We start from the raw sequence: 20328 nt of genomic DNA, 5'->3' as shown, positions 1-20328 counted from the left end.
CAACTGGGCCCTGATTGCACTGACTACAGCTGTGGCTGCTTTCCCCATCAGCCTACTTTCCCCATTCACAGCCCTCTCCTGGGCTGCTTTAACCCCTTGCGGGCAGGAGTGGGGTGACCACCCCGCTACAGAGACTTTCTCAGAAAAATCTGCAAGACAAGGTTTAGGGTGAGAAACCTCATGGAATTTTCTTAAAATCATTTCTTTAAGGTTGAGATATCCCTCCTGCAGAAATGGCCCACATGTCCCATTGGTCTTCCCAGATACCGTGAATCCACACGCACAGGCACATTATTCCATTGGAGTTGCACTGGTAGGACTTCTTCTACCTGCCATTATCCCTGCAAAGGGAGGGACAAACCAAAGGTAGCTCAGCCTCAAGCTGTATTACCTTTTTAGCAAGAATACTATACTGCTAGTTGCCAGGGGGTACCTCCTGGCTCCACTTTGATCCCTCTTAGTCACACATAGATCCTCAGAAACACAAGAATATAGGAGTGTACAGTGGAGATGGATGACCCAGCCTCTGACTGGGAATCCTTGTGAGATAATCTCACACACAAAAGATAGAGATGGAAAAGTCTAGATGTTCCCAAACTTTTTGTCTTGTGAATGCTGCCCTTCCCAGTCATGGTTATACAGATCATGTCCCCTCCCATTCATAATCACGTAACATCCCTGTCAGCTGAAATAGAAAAATGACATTAGGAGAGCGTTTAATGTATTCTAAAAAAAGAACAGGAGTACTTGTGGCACCTTAGCGACAAACCAATGTATTAGAGCATAAGCTTTCGTGGGCTACAGCCCACTTCATTGGATTCATAGAATGGAACATATAGTAAGAGATATATATATATATATATATATATATATATATACACACACACACACACACATATAGATAAGTTGGAAGTTACCATACAAACTGTGAGAGGTTAATTAGTTAAAATGAGCTATTATCAGCAGGAGAAAAAAACTTTTGTAGTGATAATCAAGATGGCTCATTTAGACAGTTGACAAGAAGGTGTGAAGATACTTAACTTAAGGAAACAGATTCAATATGTGTAATGACCCAGCCACTCCCAGTCTCTATTCAAACCCAAGTTAATGGTATTGAGTTTGCATATTAATTCAAGCTCAGCAGTTTCTCGTTGGACTCTGTTTTTGAAGCTTTTCTGTTGCAAAATTGCCACCCTTAAATCTTTTACTGAGTGGCCAGAGAGGTTGAAGTGTTCTCCTACTGGTTTTTGAATGCTATGATTCCTGATGTTAGATTTGTGTCCATTTATTCTTTTGCATAGAGACTGTCCGGTTTGGCCAATGTACATGGCAGGGGGCATTGCTGGCACATGATGGCATATATCACATTGGTAGATGTGCAGGTGAATGAGCCCCTGATGGCGTGGCTAATGTGATTAGGTCCTGTGATAGTGTCACTTGAATAAATATGTGAACAGAGTTGGCATCGGGCTTTGTTGCAAGGATAGGTTCCTGGGTTAGTGTTTTTGTTGTGTGGTGTGTAATTGCTGGTGAGTATTTGCTTCAGGTTGGAGGGCTGTCTGTAAGCGAGGACTGGTCTGTCTCCCAAGATCTGTGAGAGTGAGGGATCATTTTTCAGGATAGGTTGTAAATCTTTGATGATGCGCTGGAGAGGTTTTAGTTGGGGGCTGAAGAAGACGGCTAGTGGCATTCTGTTATTTTCTTTGTTGGGCCTGTCCTGTAGTAGGTGACTTTTGGGTACTCTTCTGGCTCTGTCAATCTGTTTTTTCACTTCAGCAGGTGGGTATTGTAGTTTTAAGAATGTTTGATAGAGATCTTGTAGGTGTTTGTCTCTATTCAAGCTTCTTTTAATGCAGTTTAGCTACTGAAAATTAGGAGGAAAGTGCCGCATGATCAGCCAGTTCTCCAGAGACTAAAAGCTAGTTCTCCAGTTTGGGAACCTCTATTTTCAACTCCTTTAATGAGGTTCATTGCAAGACTGCTCTCTACAATATACTAAATAGTGCTTTCTCCAATCTTTCTTTAAATGTCCCAAGCATTAGCACTACGCAATTATTGCCTAGAAAGAGGGAGGGAGAGTGACAGTGGCATGAGATCATGTAACTTTTATGATTTTTTAAAAGTAAATGTTGAGAAATTGATTTTCAGAGATATTTCCATATTAATGTTTCATCTTCTTAATGGTGATGTTGCCTTCCAATCTTCTTGGCTTCAGCCAAACTGATAGGAAGACACTCAAATATGAAAAGTAATGTAATTGGGAGCAGTTGTTCATACATGTTTTGATCCAAACTTCAGCGAGATCAAAGATAATCTTTCCATTGACTTCCATGGGATTTAGATCAAGCCCATATATTGCAGAGCTTTTAGGAAACATACTTGGAAGGGAATTTGACTGATTACATTATATCTTCGACATTTACCAGAGAAAGTGTAATATTTATATGGATTGAAATTTGAATTTTAACGAACTGCAACAACATTTTACTTTGGTATGTGTGTGGGAATAACTTCTCTTGTACACTAACTGAGAAACTAGCCACCAAGTGCTCTTTTAAAGTTTCATATAAATGCTTTCTGGGGTGGTTATGCTGCCACCGTGAAGGAGATACACCAGATACATGTATGTGGGCACAACATTTCATAATAATCAGTTTGTGTAAAGCCTTATCTGGATACTTGGGGGTATAATCAGCTCTTACTACATGCATGAAGCCACCATTAGTGCTCCTGGCAATCATGCTCAGACATCCATGACAGATTCTACTGTTTATAGTTTCATTTACATATCTAGTTATGAAGTTGATGAGATCATTTTAATTTTTAAATCACAGATTTAAAAGCTGGAATGACATTGCAAATTCTTAATACTCAGTTACACTTCTGATAATCGGTATCTTAGGATTACCTGTTCTGTTCATTCCCTCTGGGGTACCTGGCATTGGCCACTGTCGGAAGACAGGATACTGGGCTAGATGGAGTATGTTCTATGTTTAGAAGGTTGGGGTTATGAAAGTAGAATGGTAACATAGGGTCTCCTCACACAGACTATTAAGGAGATGAAAGTCATTATTTCTAGATACTCATTAAGGTATTGAATATGTATGACCTCAATGCCACACAATATTTATATTCTCCCTATGGGTAATTTTCAAGTACATGTAAATGTTCTATGGTGGACGTTGTCCAATTTCCTTAATTTACAAGGATAAACTAATTACTAGACCCTCATCCATTTCTACACAATATAACTTATTCAAACTGCATATAACAACACAACAGAGTAAACCCACTAACCACATATTTCACCATCACTAGATTTCTTTTAATTCACAAAAAATAGATAAAATGTGGTGTCCTTCACACTGAGTTCTAAACAAAATCAAACACAAGAGTCAAAATGAACCCAAGCCTATTTTTAGAGTACACTGACTCACCTTTTTACAAAGCTTTTCCACCATAACTAAAGATAGTAATTAAGTATACACATTAACTAAAGACACTTGCTCTGATGTACAGCGTCTGAACACCCACAACTTGTGCTGATGTCAATGAAAGTCAGTGAGTGTTAAGTATTTACTCTACAGCTATGCCTCTGTAGCGCCATAGTGTAGACACTTGCGAGAGCGATGGAAGGGGTTTTTCTGTTGCTCTATTTAATCCATAACTCCAAGAGGCAGCACCTAGGTTGACATAATTTTTCCACTTACCTAGCATTGTCTATGCTGGGGCTTAGGTCACCTTAACTACATCTCTGAGTGGTGTGATTTCTTCACACCTAGGAACACACCTAGGTTGACCTAAGTTTTAGGTGTAGATCATACCTTATGCCCCTTTAAAAGTTCCCGCCCAGGCCAAGTAAATTGAGGTAGCTGAATTTAAGAGAGGTTAAGAACAGACTCCAATATGGTCAACCCATCTGAATGTTAAGTGCTGTATTTGTTTGTTATAGATAGCATAAACTGAAGAGAGAAGTGTATAAAGTAAAATACAAATATTTCTTTAAAATGCACAGAGTTTAATAAAGATATTACACAATTAATAAGTTCCAGTCACTATACAATAATCTAGGTCATATACTGCAATGGCTATCAAGACGTTTGTGGCAGTTAAAAGCATTTGGCTTCACCTGTTGATTCTCAAGACATCCAAGAAATGCCAATATCTACTGTAAAGCAACAAAACACTGCTTAGTATGTTCTATGGGTATGTCTTCACTACCCGCCAGATCAGTGGGCAGCAATCGATCCAACGCGGATCGATTTATCGCGTCTACTCTAGACTCCTGTACTCCAGCGCTGCGAGAGGTGCAGGCAGAGTCGAAGGGGGAGCAGCAGCAGACGACTCACCGCGGGTGGAGACACCACGGTAAGTCGATCTAACTACATCAACTTCAGCTACGTTATTCACGTAGCTGAAGTTGCGTAACTTAGATTGATCCCCCACCCAGTGTAATTATCTTTTAGTATTGCCAACCCCAACCATTCAAAAATCATGAGAACTCCCCCCAAAAATCACATGATTTTAAAAAATCGTGGGTCTTTTTATTTGCCTACTGTTTGAGCCTTTAGGTTAAGGTTAGGTGTTCCAGCTTGAATCCACAACCCCACAGGCTAGAAACATATTTAAAAATAAACAAAAGCTGATATTCTTTCATCATCACATAACTTGAGAAGCGAGGGCTTTAAGAAATGTCACGAGACTCATGATTAAATCATTAGTTGGCAATACCAGAAACTGACTGAAAAGTACTGGAAAATTAGCAGTTAATTAAATAAACAATACCACAGTAGCCCAGTTTTTTTAGACAGTTCTGATAGTAAGCATTCTGGTAAAGCCCCACTCACTTTGAATACATAACAATTCTTGAGGTGATAAAATTGTATATTACTACCCAATTACAATGGGTCCCTGAGTTATTCATCATGACTGCTTTATGGATTTAGTTTCACAACATAGTAATGAGTTCATCCTGGCTTCCTGAAATATCTGTAGAGATTATACACACACTTACTTTTTTCACAAATTGTGACAATGTTAAATAAATAAGACAACATGGCCACTGCTTAAAAAATAAAACCACTTTTGAATTACATCCGATGAAGTGAGTTGTAGCTCACAAAAGCTTATGCTGTAATAAATTTGTTAGTCTCTTTGTTAGTCTCCAAGGTGCCACAAGTACTCCTTTTCTTTTTGCAAATACAGACTAACACGGCTACTACTGTGAAAACTAAAAATTGACTTTCTGTAAACATTTCTGAGACTCCTGTAGTGTTTAGCAAATGAACAGTCCCACTGATTCAGCAATAATGACTCAGATGGGCAAGGTAAGGCCAAAATGTTTTCGAGAAACACATGATCGTTTTACAGTCCACAGATACATGTGAGAAAGGTATGTGTTATCTGTGTTAATATATTATAAATTATATGCATAAAGACTAATACTTTACAAGCAAATTATTATTATTATTATTTGTAATCTTGTTACACCTATGAGACCTAGTCATGGATTTGGGCCCTATTGTGCTAGGTGCTGTACAAGCAGAACAAAAAGATTTTCTCTGCCCCATTCATACTTATTTTAATCATATACATTAAATGCTTTGGATGTATAAACAGAATTACATTTCTTTATATTTTGATTATTGCTATTAAATACCCTCCTCATTTCCCAAATTCGTTCCTTAGTTGTCTCACATATAACTCTTATTACAACATTAATAGAACTAATTTTGCCTGTTTTGATTTCTCCTGAAATTTTAGCTTTCCACTATTTTTGAAAAACAGTAGTTTAAATATTACTGCTGTTTTGTTACTCAACAAAGCATGAAACCAAATGGCAGCATCACTCAGAAAGAATAGAAAATAAACAAACAACTTAGAAAAACAAAAACAAGTGCATTAAGGGGAAAGAGAAGAGCAGCAGTGAAGAAGCAATGAAATCCTCCCTGCATCCTAAGTAAATGTCTCTACTAATTCTAAAAATAATATGGCAAAGAGCTAGCAGTTTGTTGTGGAAGGAGGATAGTTGCTCCTGGGAGGTTATAATTTGCTTTGGGAATAAGGATGTATGAATTTGTCCTTTCTTCCTCCTGCCTTGGTGCATTATCCCTTGAATTGGGATGAGAATGCTGGTGTTTCTCCTTGTCTTCTTTTTCCCTGATGCATCAGCTTCCTGTGCAGAGCCCTTTGCACTGGGGGTGATTATTCTTGTGTTTCTCCTGCTACCCTGTTGCATCAACTTCCTGTGCAAAGCCCCATGCATTGGGGTGATGATTCTTGTGTTTTTTCCTGTTGCCCTGATGTATCGATTTCCTATGCAAAATTCTTTATAGTAGGGTGAACATGGTTGTGTTGCTGCTGCCTTAGTGCATCAACTGCCTGTGTGAAGCCCCTTGCATTGGGGTGAGTATTTATGTTTCTCCTCCTGCCATGGTGCGTCAACTTCCTGTGTAGAATCCCTTGCATTGGGGGTGAGGATGCTTGTGCTTCTGCTAGTGCCCTGGTGCATCAGCTTCCTGTGCAGAATCCTTTGCATTGGGTGAGGATGCTTATGTTTCTCCCCTTGGCTTGGTGCATCGGCTTTCCTACGCAGAACCCCTTGCGCACTGGGGCGAGGATGCTTGTGCTGCTCTCCTGCTGCTGCCTGCCCCGGTGCATACTCCCTCCCCCCCCCCGCTGCTGCTCCACTAGAGTTTGCTGCCCTACTTCACTCTACTTTAGTTTCACTCACTTTACATCCGGGTTTTTTCCCTAGGCAATGGGAGCCGTCGCACAGCCCGTTCCTTAGGCAAAGGGAAATAAATTCGCCGCACCAAGACGTCAAGTAGTCCCCTCAGGAAGAGCCAGCGAACCCTCCCTCCCCCCCCGGGGGAGGCTGGCGACCTCTCCTTCCTCACTCCCCGGGAGGCGGCATGGGGTCCAGGGAGGTGGGAACTCGCCTCGCCCCCAATCTCCGTTTCCTCCCCCGTCTCCTCCTCCCCTTCCCCGCTTCAGAGCCGGAGTAGCTGTGAGAGAGCGTGTCGGGCGCGCGCAGCGGCAGCTCGGACGCGCGCCCCAGGCAGGCAGGGAGGCCGGCGGCGGAGTGATCCCGGCGAGCGGGTGCTGCGGCCGGGCCGGGTGAATGGGATTGAAGAAGAGTTCAGCTTCTCGGCTTGTTTTTGTGTCACAGTTTCTCTTCTCCTGCGCCTCTTCTGCTTCGTTCCTTTCTTCCCGTCCGCCCCCTGCTCCCCCCGGCAGGAGGAGCCCCCTGGGGAGAGGGGGAAGGAAAAGGACCTCCCAGAGGAGAGAGAGAAGAGGAGGAGGAGGAGGAGGAGAAGGGAGCAACCTACCATCTTCCACTCCCAGCTTAGATTAAAGAAAGTGAGAGGAGGAGAGAGAGGAGCCCAGAAGAGGGGGACAGGGAGGCCCAGAGGAGCCGCAGCACCTTCCCCCTATGAAGAAGAGCCCTCCCCCTCAGAGAGAGGTCCTGCCAGGGGGACCCCAGCCAGCCACCAGCAGCAGCACCACCAGCAGGGTGTAGTATCCCACCTTTTGGATTCTCCTCCTCCTCCTCCCTATTCTCTCCTTCTGCTCTTTTCTATGAGTAGCTCTGTCCCTCGCCTCCCCCGTGCTTTTCTGTCTGTGTCTCAGGGAGTTGGTTGGGGGAGGGTGGAGGAGGAGAGCTGGGGTGTGGGGGGGAGGAGCAGTCTACATAGGACGCTTCAGCCAACTTGGAGCTAAGGAGCAACAACTTTAGTGTAACCCCCTCCCCCCCATCCCAGGCCTCCGACCCCCAAGAGGATAGAGCCCTAGGGGGCCATGTCCTTTCTCCCGCCCCTGCATGCACTGAAATAAGTTTCTGGGGGGGGGGGAGCGAGAGATGGAGGTGGGCGACACATTGGAGTTGTGGTGAGGAGCAGGGGGAAGGAGATGACACATTGCACTGGGGATGGGGTGGGGGAGGGAGGTTTATCCCCTCCTCTCTGGTTTTCTTCAGAATGATTATTTCCAGGCCCTTTGCTGTTGGTTTGATTTGTTCCCTGTGATGCTGAGAGGGAAGTTTTATTATTATCTTTGAAACGATGCTGCTTTGATGATTGAGAATTTGTAGTAAAGCTGCTACTGTAGGATTTTTTTTTTTTTTTTTGCTTTAATTTGCCTTTGTGGCCAGAGCAGCGTTGGGAAAATTCCGTTTCTGCAAGTTGTAATTCAGAAGCATCTCCTGCCCCCCTCGTTCTGGGTCTGCCCTTCTTGCACAGGTACAAAGCTCAGTGTAAGGACACCTCTGGGATTTCACACTCCTACTTTGGCACATATTTGTGATGATTAGAGACCTGTACCTTTTCTCTTCCATTTCTCTCTCTCTCTGTGTAGGAGGGAGTGGGGCTGTGTGTGGGACTCTGCCATTTGGTCTAGTCCCGTTGTGCACGCTCCTCTCACCACTTCTTTTTCTGTTTGCTTCTTTATTATTCTGAGCTTCACTGTTAGGATTTCTTTTTCTCTGACCACGTTTGCAGCGTGGTGGGTGCTTGCAGGACTGCACTGTTAGATTTTAGATGAATTTATATTGGATCCACACATGGAGTCCTTTATTCAACTTCTACTCAACTGTCACAAAATGAATATGCACTGGTTAGGGTACAAATGTGCTTGAACAGAGTAATTTCCAAGTTCCTAATTCTTTTAATGGGGCATGATTGCTAGTGGAGTGGTGATTTTTGTTTTCCTTGGTTTGTAAATGTCATCACAGTTCAGTCACATGCTAGAATATTCTTTGTTTAGATAGCAAAGTAGAGTATTCAGTATGTCCCCACTTTTTTATTTGAAGCGATGGTGCTCCCCTGCAAGTTTTATCCATTTATAATTGTAGATGTGAGGTTCTTTTACTTGATGCTTGTTTAGGCCCAAGCACTGAACTTGACATGAACTTTTGTTCCTTTTTTTATCACAGTAGTGACTGGGTTTAAAAAAAATATCCTATTGGGGACAGTAATTGTATTGTTGTGTACAGTAGGTCTGAGTGAGGGAAAAATCTGATATGGGCAACTTGTGTCCTGCAATCTTAACATTTTAATAATTAGAGAGTGACTTAGCTACATTTGCACACTGGCTAGTTGGATGAGTGTGAGAATTTTCTCAGTCTAAGTTCATTCTTTATTAGAATGAATTTATCATCACATTAAACATATATTACCTTGGTTTCAGAAGGAAAACTAAAGGGTGGTTACCCCATATGCTTATATTAATGGGGCACTTTTATTAATATCTTAGAATTTTAAGTGTCTAATGTGCTTTCTGCTATTTAAAATGTTGGTTTTCTTTTTGCCTTTCACTCAACTTTGACAATGAAAACTATTGGTTAGTTTCACTTTTGATTGTAGTCAGTTTCATATTTGAGATTTCTTCATTCTCTAACCCAAAGCTTGTGCTGTTTGAATTTGCTATATTTTAGGGGAATGTTTAAATATAAAAATAAACTTAGTTGTCATAAAAATTAATTGAAGAAAAATGGTAATAGGTTTTATAGAAGCTTAATAAAAACTTCAGTTGTTTTTAAGTTTTGTGCCTTAACCTACTTGCCAGCATTCCTGTGAAGATATAATACAAAACACAAACCGCCCCCTCCCCCCATCCAACCTACAAACTTTTGAAAGGTCTGTTTTAGGTAAAACATGTGAATAGTCCTGAGAGTTGGTAACTATGTCCAACATTAATATACTACTGTGTATTTATTTGATTAGTATTTAAGAGCAAGGTCTCAAACCAACCAACCAAAAACTTCACCCACAGCACAACTAGTGTTTTATAAATCCATACTAGTTATTCACCCACATTTTAGTAGAAACATCACTTTTTAAAAAAAAACTGGGAAACTCTTTGATTATTGAATGAAATTACTAGTTTTCCTGAAGTAAATAATTTTGTAGTTTAGTAAATATTGTGATAGTTCTAAAAAAATTATTTTCCCATGGAATTGTTTTTCACTTTAAACTTTCGGTCTTATTGAGATTTGAAAAAATTAGATTCTTGTGTGTGTGGGCTTGTATCTTTTAGGAGTTTGAGCAACTGATAGCAGGGATGTTAAGCAATCCTCTTACATGATTGAAAAGTTAAAGGTATCCTCTCCTTTTGTCACCTTTGAGGTTCTCTTTTTGTACAAGCAAATCTTTGTCAGGTATTGTCCAGCAGGAGGTGCTTGTGCTGCAAATGCCCACCAGCGGCTGGAAGTCTACATCATACCTGCAACATACTTGAGCTCTACTGATCTGGGCAATGAAGGATCTGATTTTACTCCCAAATTTGGGTTATTGAGTTTCAATTAAGAAGTAGCAACCTGGTGTACTGATACATAATTAAAGGGAGCCTCTCAAGGTATTTTTCATAATTCAAAAAGTATTTTTACTATTGTCTATGAATAATTACTCATTGGAAGGTTAATATTTGAAGTCTTTTTTTCTTCTGGTTTTGTTTTCTTTCCCTTGTGCGTGTAGGGTTATTTTTGCATCCTGGACTGGGCTACTCTTGCCAGTTTGTTTTTATAAGGGTGCAGAAGTCTGCTGGGTTGCTGGCATTGCCTTTCTTTCCTTTTGGAAGTGAAAACATAAAAGCATTTTATTTTTAAAATTTTTGGAGAGGAGTTGTAGGAAGTCATGGATTTTTACAGTTGTGGGGTGTGTTTTTTTTTTTTTTTTTTTTTTATATTTGTATGTTCAGTTTTGGATATCCAACTTTGACAGTAAGTCAAAGTTTTAATGTAGAATTTTTAAACTGTATCTCCCGCCCCTTAGTGTTGAACTTGCATTTCTATTAATAGTACAGGGCCTGGGTGTTTCTTATCCTCTCTATATTCCTATTTTCGGGGTGATATACTGAGAAGTTTTGAAAATGTAAATAGAAATTGTAACCCTTTTTTGCATATTATTGAACTGATTGGATATGCACAAAGCAGATCAGTTTCTTGTTTTAAAAATATAAACTTTGTTTTAATTCAGCCCTTGGAGGTTTTGTTCTGTATACTGTAGGAAAGTTCTAATAGTGAAGATATGTCATCATAGTAATTGTTCATGCAGTTTGTTTTATAGGGAAGTAATTGTCCTTAAATATGAAAATATTGGAGCTATTTAACTGTTCCACAGTGTTCGGTGTGCTTTGTTTTCTGGAGAACTTTACTTGAATGAAATGAATTAATATCATTGGAATTTGTTTACTATTGGTATTTCTGGTTAAATCTTACATAAATCTTAAAATTTCCAGGGACTTTATGGGGTATCTTATTTAGTATGTTTTGGACACTGCATATTAGATAAACTGCCCTTGTGCCCTGTTAGGTGTATCTTCATGCATATGTCTATAATATCTTTTTAAACTCTCTACAACTTGGTATGGCCACAGACTATGGAGGAAAGCTTCTTTACAGAATTTAAGAGGTGGAGGCCATCTTTAACTATTTCCACCATGACTTAAGTGTTAAGGCAAACAGAGTATAATGCTGTAAGGATATATAATTTTTTAAGATGTCTGAACCCATAGAGTCCAACAACTGTGGATAGAAAGAGGCTAACCTTGTTTTTAAACTTTTCTGTGCCAAGCATGAGGGTTCTGTGGGTTTTACCATGCAAACCTTTACTTGTACAAATAGTTCTACTGACATGGGGCATATCTAGTCTCTTCTATAGGTGTGGAGTCACCGTAGAAGAGGGAGTTGGTGCAGTTCCACTTGCAGAAGGGCATTCCCTGAGCCCGACCATGCAGGAGGAGAGGCCCTGATGTAGGAGGGAAAATGCAAGAAGATCCATCATTCTATGCATTGTCTTCCCCTACCCCCTCATGGGGCAGTGTAAGAATCTACTGAGGCTAGTTCTGCCACTCTAAGGTCTGGAAGGAAGATTCCTGCCCCTGTGCATGTTCTGATTGTCCCACCAAGTTACTGGTGCTAGAAACTAGGCTCAGGGTTTGTGCTAATGCAGTCTACTTACACAAAAGTTTGTAGGATCAAACCATATATTGAGAAGTTGGAACAAGTGTGGTTCAGGTTTTTGTGTGTATTGACTACAACGGGCAAGATGTTTGTGTCCTGTCTTGTTAATACTTGTTAATAGTTTTTGTACATGTCTTACATGTAAAAGGTGGTGAAAAGATTAATATGTTAAGTTTGATCTGGTGTAGAGGAGGTATTTGGCTCGTGTCAATTATGAAGGTACAGATTGTGCCTGTAGAAAGTGGGCCTAATTTTGGATGGAGGATATTAGGAGTACTTTTACATTTTTCTTTTCCCCAATCTTTTTATTTTGTCATGTTATAAGGACTCCACCAATTTAAAAGTCTCTTCTATGTGATTCTTTTTACCTACCATTGTTACTTGTAATAGATTATTATAACTATTTTATTCTTTGGTTTTTTCTTTGTACATTTTACAATAAAGCTCTTTTAGGTCCCATATAGTCCCCCTTAAATTGTCATACTTAAAGCTTTAATGACACTTTTAGTCTTGAAATTTCAATATGTTTTTAAACATTTTTATTAAAAATGGTTCTGTGACACATGGTTCATTATAGGCTTCAAAAGCAAGGATGTATTGGTTTCTATATTTGTTAATATTAGTGCAAACCAGCGCACGGTCCCTTGCAGAGTTTATAATCTGTATAGGAGTGGTAATCTCTGCCTAGAAGCTCCATACCCTGATGTCTTGACCTATTCCAGAGCCTCTGCATTCAGACTTTTTTTTTTTTTTTTTTCTCATCTGCTATTGCATACACCCACTCTTTAGTCAGAGGTAATATGTGGAGGCTGTGTTTCTCAAAAAACTGGATCACGTAACTTAAATTAACCACATTCTCTCAAACTCTTACATAGATGCTCTCTCAAAATCAGATGGTGTGTCAGGAGTGTATTTCTGTTTGTGAGTTTATTATAGGCATACATTTTAAATTATTATTTCTTAAAATAGCACCTTTTTTCCTGAATAATTTTACATTTCCACACTACTGTGCTTTAGGAATAAAAAGCCACATTACCAAGTTCATTCACTATAAAAATGGCATTGAATATGCCTTAAAAGAAGGACAAGGTGAGTGAGGTAATATTTTTTATTGGACCAACTTCTTTTAGTGAGAAAGAGCTCTTCTTAAGCTGTTCTCCTCATCATGTAATTAGGAATGTGCTCTGAAAACCTTAGCTGGTGTTGCATATTTTTTCATGGGGGGACAATCAAATGCCTGAATGGTTAAAACAGAGTGAGGAAGAGGATAGGGTCTAACAGGTTGGAGGCTAGTACTATGATGAGCTAATCGATGTTTGGACTCTCTAGGGCTATGAAAGAGAACTCTAACACAAGAGCCAAAAGATGGGTTTTGTTCTTGTTTTGGCTGCATCCAGAATACAAACTCTCAGACTTGAAGGGAAGAAGGAACAGCAGAAAGGCATTGATTCCTCCCCCACTTTCCGCTGGGGATACAAGTATTGTTAACCATGCAGCTCTAAAGTAGTGTAAATGCAAACAAAATAGTAGTTTATTTCTTTAGTTAATTAATTATCAGAGCTTTAAACTCTTTTAACCAAAACTTCTAAGTAATACTAATTATTTTCTGATAAACTGGCTGATAGTAACCATGGCAACAGCTGTCTTTGCCCTTGTGGACAGTATTACTGTTGTATTGACGAAGCCTTTAGTTGCTTTTGTAGCCTATCGCCTATGTGGGGAAGTGCAGTAGAATGTCTTTCAGGTGACTTAAGCAGCATTGCCAGTCTGTTTGTTGCAATGTGCCATTGCCTGTCTCTCTCATGTTCTAGAATCTCTTGGCCCTTCCTTTCTCTGCTGCATGTTTGTGGAGGTGCTGATAATGCCTGGCTGCCTGGAAATGCAAGAACTGTGCTGAGCCTCTTAGTACAGACTATACTTGAATTTTTCACTGGTTTTTCAGGGTGTGTGTGTGTGTGTGTGTGTAATCTTAATTCAGAGCTCAAAATAATGACTTACGGGTTTGGAACAGAGTATGATTTTCCTTCCATGATAAAGCCTTCTTAGAACAGGCTGGTAGGGGGAGCTGCCCTTCCCTCTATTGAACTGGAATACGGTGTATGTTTTCAGAGGCCTATACTGAAATACAGCCATTTAATTTTCAGCTAAGCTCACTCCCTTTTTAGAGAAAGGGCAAGCTGCTGCTTCAGTGCATTTTGGTGATCGAGGAAAAGGGTAATATATTTCCAAATAATAAGTAATAGGCAAGGGAAATACTCCCCTCACAAAAATACTTTTCCCAGTGAAAATCAAAAGTGTTGTTTGAAAACCTTCTCTAATGTTATTGAATGTAACAGTCCTGATAAAAATACAAGTTGTTTAAAAAAATAATGTATGCAAGTCAGAACTTTTTCTATAGATTTTAATCTAGACAATTACTGCTTTTTTGAGTTAGTGGTGAGTTTAGTGATGTTGTTGTTGAAGTCTGTGTTCATCTTAAATTTGATTAATATAATAATGTTGACTTTGATGTAATGTACTTTGGGATCTCGGTGTGGTATGTATATATGATACTGTAAAATGAGATGGTCAAAATATGGCCCCTGGAGATATGTATTATAGTCTACATCTGGCCTCATATTAAATAAGAATGCGGCTTATCATGGAGGCTACAGGTCCCAGTATGCAGAGCTTTATTTTTATTTAAAGCAGGCTGCTAGATAAAGATGAACCATTGCATGCTGGGATCTGTAGTTTTCATGAGCCAAGCTTTCATATTCATGGTAATGGCTTGTGAACACTGCTATACTTTATGTAAACTAGATGTGGTCCTCAGGCTCCCAGCAAGCTGCTTAAGTGGCCCTTAGTTGAGCAGTTTGGAAATCCTTGATGTTCGTATTATGCAGAGGAAATATTCTTTATTTACAAGTTCCTTGTAACCTCCATTTGAGTAGTTTGTTTAGAGAACAGTAGTTGTTGGAATACTCATTTCTGCATGCAGAATAATTATGTAATTAAGTGAACTAATATACTACTTGATTTGTGATTGTAAAGGATACTAATTGTGATTCTTGAGAATTTTTTTTACATGTTTCAGAGTAATCCTAATGTTATGGATGTTTAACATTTGGCACCAAAAGTCTTTACTCATCTGCTACCAATATTGTTTCCTTCTTCTAAATTAAAGCATTGTAGCTGTGTCGCTTGTACTACTATAGTTAAAGATGAATCGAATGAAAGGCTTTTTGCCTGCCAAGATATGACTTCAGTGTTCTGTGTTTATTGAGGTCCAGTGATACCATAACTAACCTCTGGAGCAGAGAAGTGCTTTCCTTTCACTGCTTTAGGGGTAAGTGATGTCATGAGCTGTTACCAGGGAAACACAGAACCCTGAATTCAGGTTTTGGCAGGTAAGAGAAGGATTAAATTACATTCAAATATTTTGATTTCAAGTGTCTTTGAGCATTGCTCATCATTCCCTAACATAAGGAGAGTTCCCATTGAAGTCAGTGGACGTCTTGCCTGAATAAGGACTATAGAATCACTTTTAATTAATTTTAACCCTTACAAATATATTGGGCCAATTTAATCCCTTTCATACCTTGATCGGCTTCAGTGGAGTTAAACCACTGAAGAGATAAATTTTGGTTCAGTTTGTTAATGAATGTTATAAATTTGTTCCTTGTCCAAGGTCTTGCACACCAAATTTGATATAGAAATTAATGTACAAGTGTCTACATTTTTACTTTAAGTAAGTAAACAGTTTTAACTCTCTAGTTAAACAAGTATTTAGAGAGCACCTTTTTGTTATATAACTAACTTTTTGTTAATGGTTTATTTTAAAAATCAAAATAGTTGTGAAGTTATACAAGAGCAAAAAATCTGAAATCAATGGTTGAAGAAATAAATTTAAATATTTAATGCGCCAGTCCTGCAAAACCTTATATATGTACTTGACTTAAACATGTGAGTAGTCCTATTGAAATCAGTAAGAAAACTCACATACTTAAACTTCGGCATATGTAAGTTTTTTTTTTTTTTTTTTTTTTTTTCCCTGGATGGGGGCCTTCGATGTTTAATCTTGGAAAGTGGCTTTTGGGCATATGCAGTAATTAGTTTGCATACAGGTCCTTATGGTAAAATTAATTTCTCTGACTCACGGAGCAAATCTAGTTGTCCGTATGCTCTCCTTATACCTGTGTGGAATGTTGGAACTTTCCTATGAAGATCTGAAAGGGAATTTTATCCGCAGTACACATTATTTGAATATATATTTGCATAACAGCTATCAAAATAGTAACTCTCTCTTCTACCCATCATATGCATTTCAAAATATTTTAAATATTTAGATGGTAATTAGCTCCTTTTGAGGCATGAAGTTTATTTTTTCAGAGCTGGTGTATTGTGTATATTAAGCATTTTATTTCTGGTGGTTGTCTTTAAAACTCATCTTCACAAAAAGGAAATTAATATAGAAATTTGTTTAAATGCCTTATATGTATACATAACTAGTTAGTCATAGCCTTCTCTAAATATTCTCTATATCCACACACAACATAGTTAATACTCTGTTAGTAGCTATGTCAGCTAACCATGTGTCACCCTTGCCAGAAGCCTGCTCTGTAAGATAGTGCAATGACCAGGTTACAAGAAGATGACCATTATTGTGTTGTAAGGGTGAAACCCCTAATTGTTCCTGTTTATCTGGGTAGGCTGGACCTCTTTCCTAGCTCTTTGTGTGGTAGGACATCTCAGATGGGATTGCCAAACGTATTGCTGGTGCTGCTCTATGTGTGTCTTCCAAGGACTCTAACCCTGCTGAGGTAGTATGTGATAGTTGTCCTGTTTACCCAGAATTCACTGATAAAAATAGTGTTGTAAGTGTGGATGTACAGGCGTACATGACACAGAGTTGTTTTGTGAAAAAAGCTGCTCTGTAAGCATATCTTGTATTGTAAAATGTGTCATGACTTGGAGTGAAATCCTGGCCCCAATGAAGTCAATGGAAGCTTTGCCATTGACTTCAGTGAGGCCAGAGTTTCACCCTGTTAACAAAAATATAATTGGACCTAGTGCATTAGGGGTAAGAGTCAAACTTCACTAGGCAATATGATCTAATGGATGGAGCACTGGAATGGGACTCAGGAGGCCTGTGTTTTATTCCTGTCTCTACTATTGGCCTGTTGGGTGGCCTTGGTTAAGTCTCTTAATCTCACTGTGTGTCTCAGTTCTCCCTCTGTAAAACTAGTATAATGATACTGACCTCGTTTGGAAAGCACTTTGAGATCTACTGACAAAAAGCACTATATAACCGCTAGATGATATTATTAAAGGGTTTTTTGCTTTAATTGGCCAAAGTAAAGAAGTAGCCAGAAATTAGTCCCTGTTGTGCCCAAGCTATAGCATTGATATAGTTTATATTCAAAGTTGTTGTACCAGCAAGAGAGGGTAAATGGTCAGTTTTTAACAGCATTGTAAACTTTCTGTAACTTAAAAAAAAAAAAAAAAAGGAACCTGGAGTGCTCAGGGGACTGGTAGTGAGAGATATGAAGCCTTTCACTGGCTTGAATCCAGTTTAAGTCCATAATAAACAAAATTTCTTACAATTTCACAACTATTTGGTCTCTGTGAATTGAGATGGTGATAACAAACCTGTTCCTGTTTTGTCTTAGAAATTATCTGTCATATTTGGTATTAATTGGCCCTCTTGTTGGCATTCTCTTCAGAGAGACCAAAAATTAAAGGATCTGGCAAACAGAATTACCTCTTTATCCCATGGAGCGGATGTCTCCAGATTAAGGCTGAAATGAGTTAGAATAATGAACTACTTCTGTCCATGCAGTACCTGTCCTTTGAGCTTGAGTCCTGAAGTGAATTCTATGTAGGTGGAAAATTTTTATCCCACAGAGCTCTATTGACTTCAGTAGGACTCTACTCTGAGGGAAGGGGGGCTTATTGCAGGACAACCTGGAGCTCATTGCAGGATCAGAGCTTAAAGTTTCAGTTTTAAGGGCTGCTGATTGCCATGTTTTACCAGATTTCAATTAGCTTCAAACTCAAATTAAACAAAACTCTTTTCCCTGCTTCAAATATTTCTCATTATTGTTTATATAACAATTTTGCCATAGCTTGAAACTTGAGAAGTTTTTGCCGTCTTACAGAGGCTGTTCATGAATGCTGGTGTAGAATTTTTATAGAAAAAGAACATTGGAGCAGTTGCTTAAGATAAAAACATCTTATGAGTACTGTAATTGTTGTACTGAAATACAGTTGTAGCCAATCAAATCATAGACATGTTGGACAGTTACTTTAAATGTTAAATTGAAGGTGGTTCCTCTTTAGGGGTTAATAATAATAGTATCTTCTTGGCCTCAGAGTTGATTAGCTCATGATAACTGTTACTGTGTTAATAGGAAGCTGTTATACTGACATTTTAAATTTAATATTGAAATTGTAAATGAAGAAAAAAGCTGTTAAACACAAACTAAATTTGCTGTCAAACTGCTGAAAGGAAAATGCTTTAAATTAAAAAAAAAAAGACCCTTTTGGACCTTTCTTTTCACACTTTCTGAACTCCTGTAATTTCCCTTCTTCCTTCCCTTTTGTAATCCTTTACCCATTCTCCCCATCTCCTCGCTGGAGGTCATCAGGTTTTTGTCCCCAAAATAAATGTTCTATTTTGTTTACAGTAAGCCAGATATCCAGTAATCCAGATACAGTAATCCCAGGCATAATTAGTGACTTCAGCATGCTACATAAGGGGTAACTTTGTCTCATTGTTTTTAAGAATTGAGGTTCATGTGATCCCTTTCATGAGCAAAGGGATGAAAATCTGTCAGATCTCTGCTTATGGCCACAGAAGATGATGTTGGATAGGTAGCACTTTATTGTATGTCTTCACCCAAGCCTGGCAGAAGTTAGTTCTCAGGGATCCATTCCTGTGGCCATGGAAGGGATGGACCAAGGGTCTGGAGAGGTTAGAGATGGAAGATGGCTGTTCTCCATACACTTTTTGCTCTCTTTCCCTCACCTGTCTAACAAGGTTAAATATTTCATTAAAAAAATGTACACTGACAGTACCATTATTAACTTTTGTGTTCACTTCCTCTGCACTGTTGCCCCTTCCTGTCTCTTTGGGTTTCTAGGAATAGTGGACAGTAAGAACCATGTCACTTTTTAGGGGACTAACGCTTATTATATTGTGGGGAGAGAGCTTGCCCTTGCTTTCTTTGTGGGACCCTTTCACAGCAGTTTCCAGTCCCCTATGTGACTTTTTTCCTGACATGTAATGATAAGTCTGAAATGTGAGGGGTTGATATTCTTCTAGTATAAACAATGTCAGAGAAAAGTCTTGAACTGTAGGGAGTGAAAGATGCAAAGAAAGAGGTGGAAGGAAGAAATGAAACATTTCAATGGTGTGTGTGTGTGTGGGGGGGGGTTGTTTTGTTTTGTTCATAAACATCATTTTAGGAGTGAAATTGGTCCAGTTAAAACTTTTTGGTAGTTTTCTTTTTTTTCATGTAAAATGTGGAATTTTTCTGATTCTTGCGACTTCATTGGTAGCACAGAACTTGAAAATTTGAGTGCGTCAGTCAATCTGTATAAAGAGATTATAATAGCCATTCAGAACAGAGATCTGCATGATAATTTTATTCATAAATGACCATACAATGACTGCTCAAATGAAGTATCTATAATAATCAGAAAGCAGGGAATTGCACAACTGGAAAGTGGAATTTTGGACACTTGTGCTCTATGAATAATAAACAATAAAAATGTCCATATCTACCTCAGTTGTACAGCAGTCTTGCACGCTGGCTCTGAATTCCATTTAATTTCACTATACACAGACTAAAATTGTACACTTACACAATTTCTTATCTGATTGGAATAAGTGTTTCCATTACATATTTTATAATGTTACAGTTTGCAAAATCTCTCTGCTCGTATTGGCTGCTAATGGCCATCAGAAAAAATTTGCATTAATAACTGTACAGTTACAGTAGAACCACCATTAGGAACACCTTGGGAATGAAGGTTGTTCGTAACTGAACAAAATGTTATGGTGGCTCTTCAAAGAGTTTACAACTGAACATTGACTTAATACAGCTTTGAAACTTTACTGTGCAGAAGAAAAATGCTGTTTTTAACCATCTTAATTTAAACAAAGCAAGCACAGAAACAGTTTCCTTACTTTGTCAATTTTTTAAAAACTTTCCCTTTTGGTTTTTTTTAGTAGTTTACATTTAACACAATATTACACAGCATTTGCTTTTTTATTTATTTTTGGTCTCTGCTGCCTGATTGTGTACTTCTGGTTCCAAATAAGATGTGTGACTGACCGATCAGTTTTTTAACTCTGGTGTTTTGTAACTCTACTTAAATCCCTC

At 38.8% G+C, this 20328-nt stretch overlaps 1 protein-coding gene across 16 annotated transcripts in view; it reads left to right on the top strand.

Moving 5' to 3' along the window:
* Positions 1-6237: 6237 nt before the first annotated feature.
* Positions 6238-20328, top strand: part of PHF21A (PHD finger protein 21A) — a 244235-nt gene continuing 230144 nt past the window's right edge. For 8 of the 16 annotated variants that reach the window (XM_038405073.2, XM_038405078.2, XM_043515620.1 and 5 more), the window contains exon 1: positions 7389-7516. The gene's annotated coding sequence lies outside the window, so the exon portion shown is untranslated. Of the gene's footprint in view, positions 6406-7271; positions 7517-8219; positions 8241-20328 lie in introns of those variants that run through there. The other 8 variants (XM_043515614.1, XM_043515618.1, XM_043515610.1 and 5 more) reach the window with 6 other exon arrangements.

Source organism: Dermochelys coriacea, chromosome 6 (assembly GCF_009764565.3).
Source record: "Dermochelys coriacea isolate rDerCor1 chromosome 6, rDerCor1.pri.v4, whole genome shotgun sequence".
NCBI lineage: Eukaryota > Metazoa > Chordata > Testudines > Dermochelyidae > Dermochelys > Dermochelys coriacea.
This window is presented reverse-complemented; position numbering and strand designations above follow the sequence as displayed.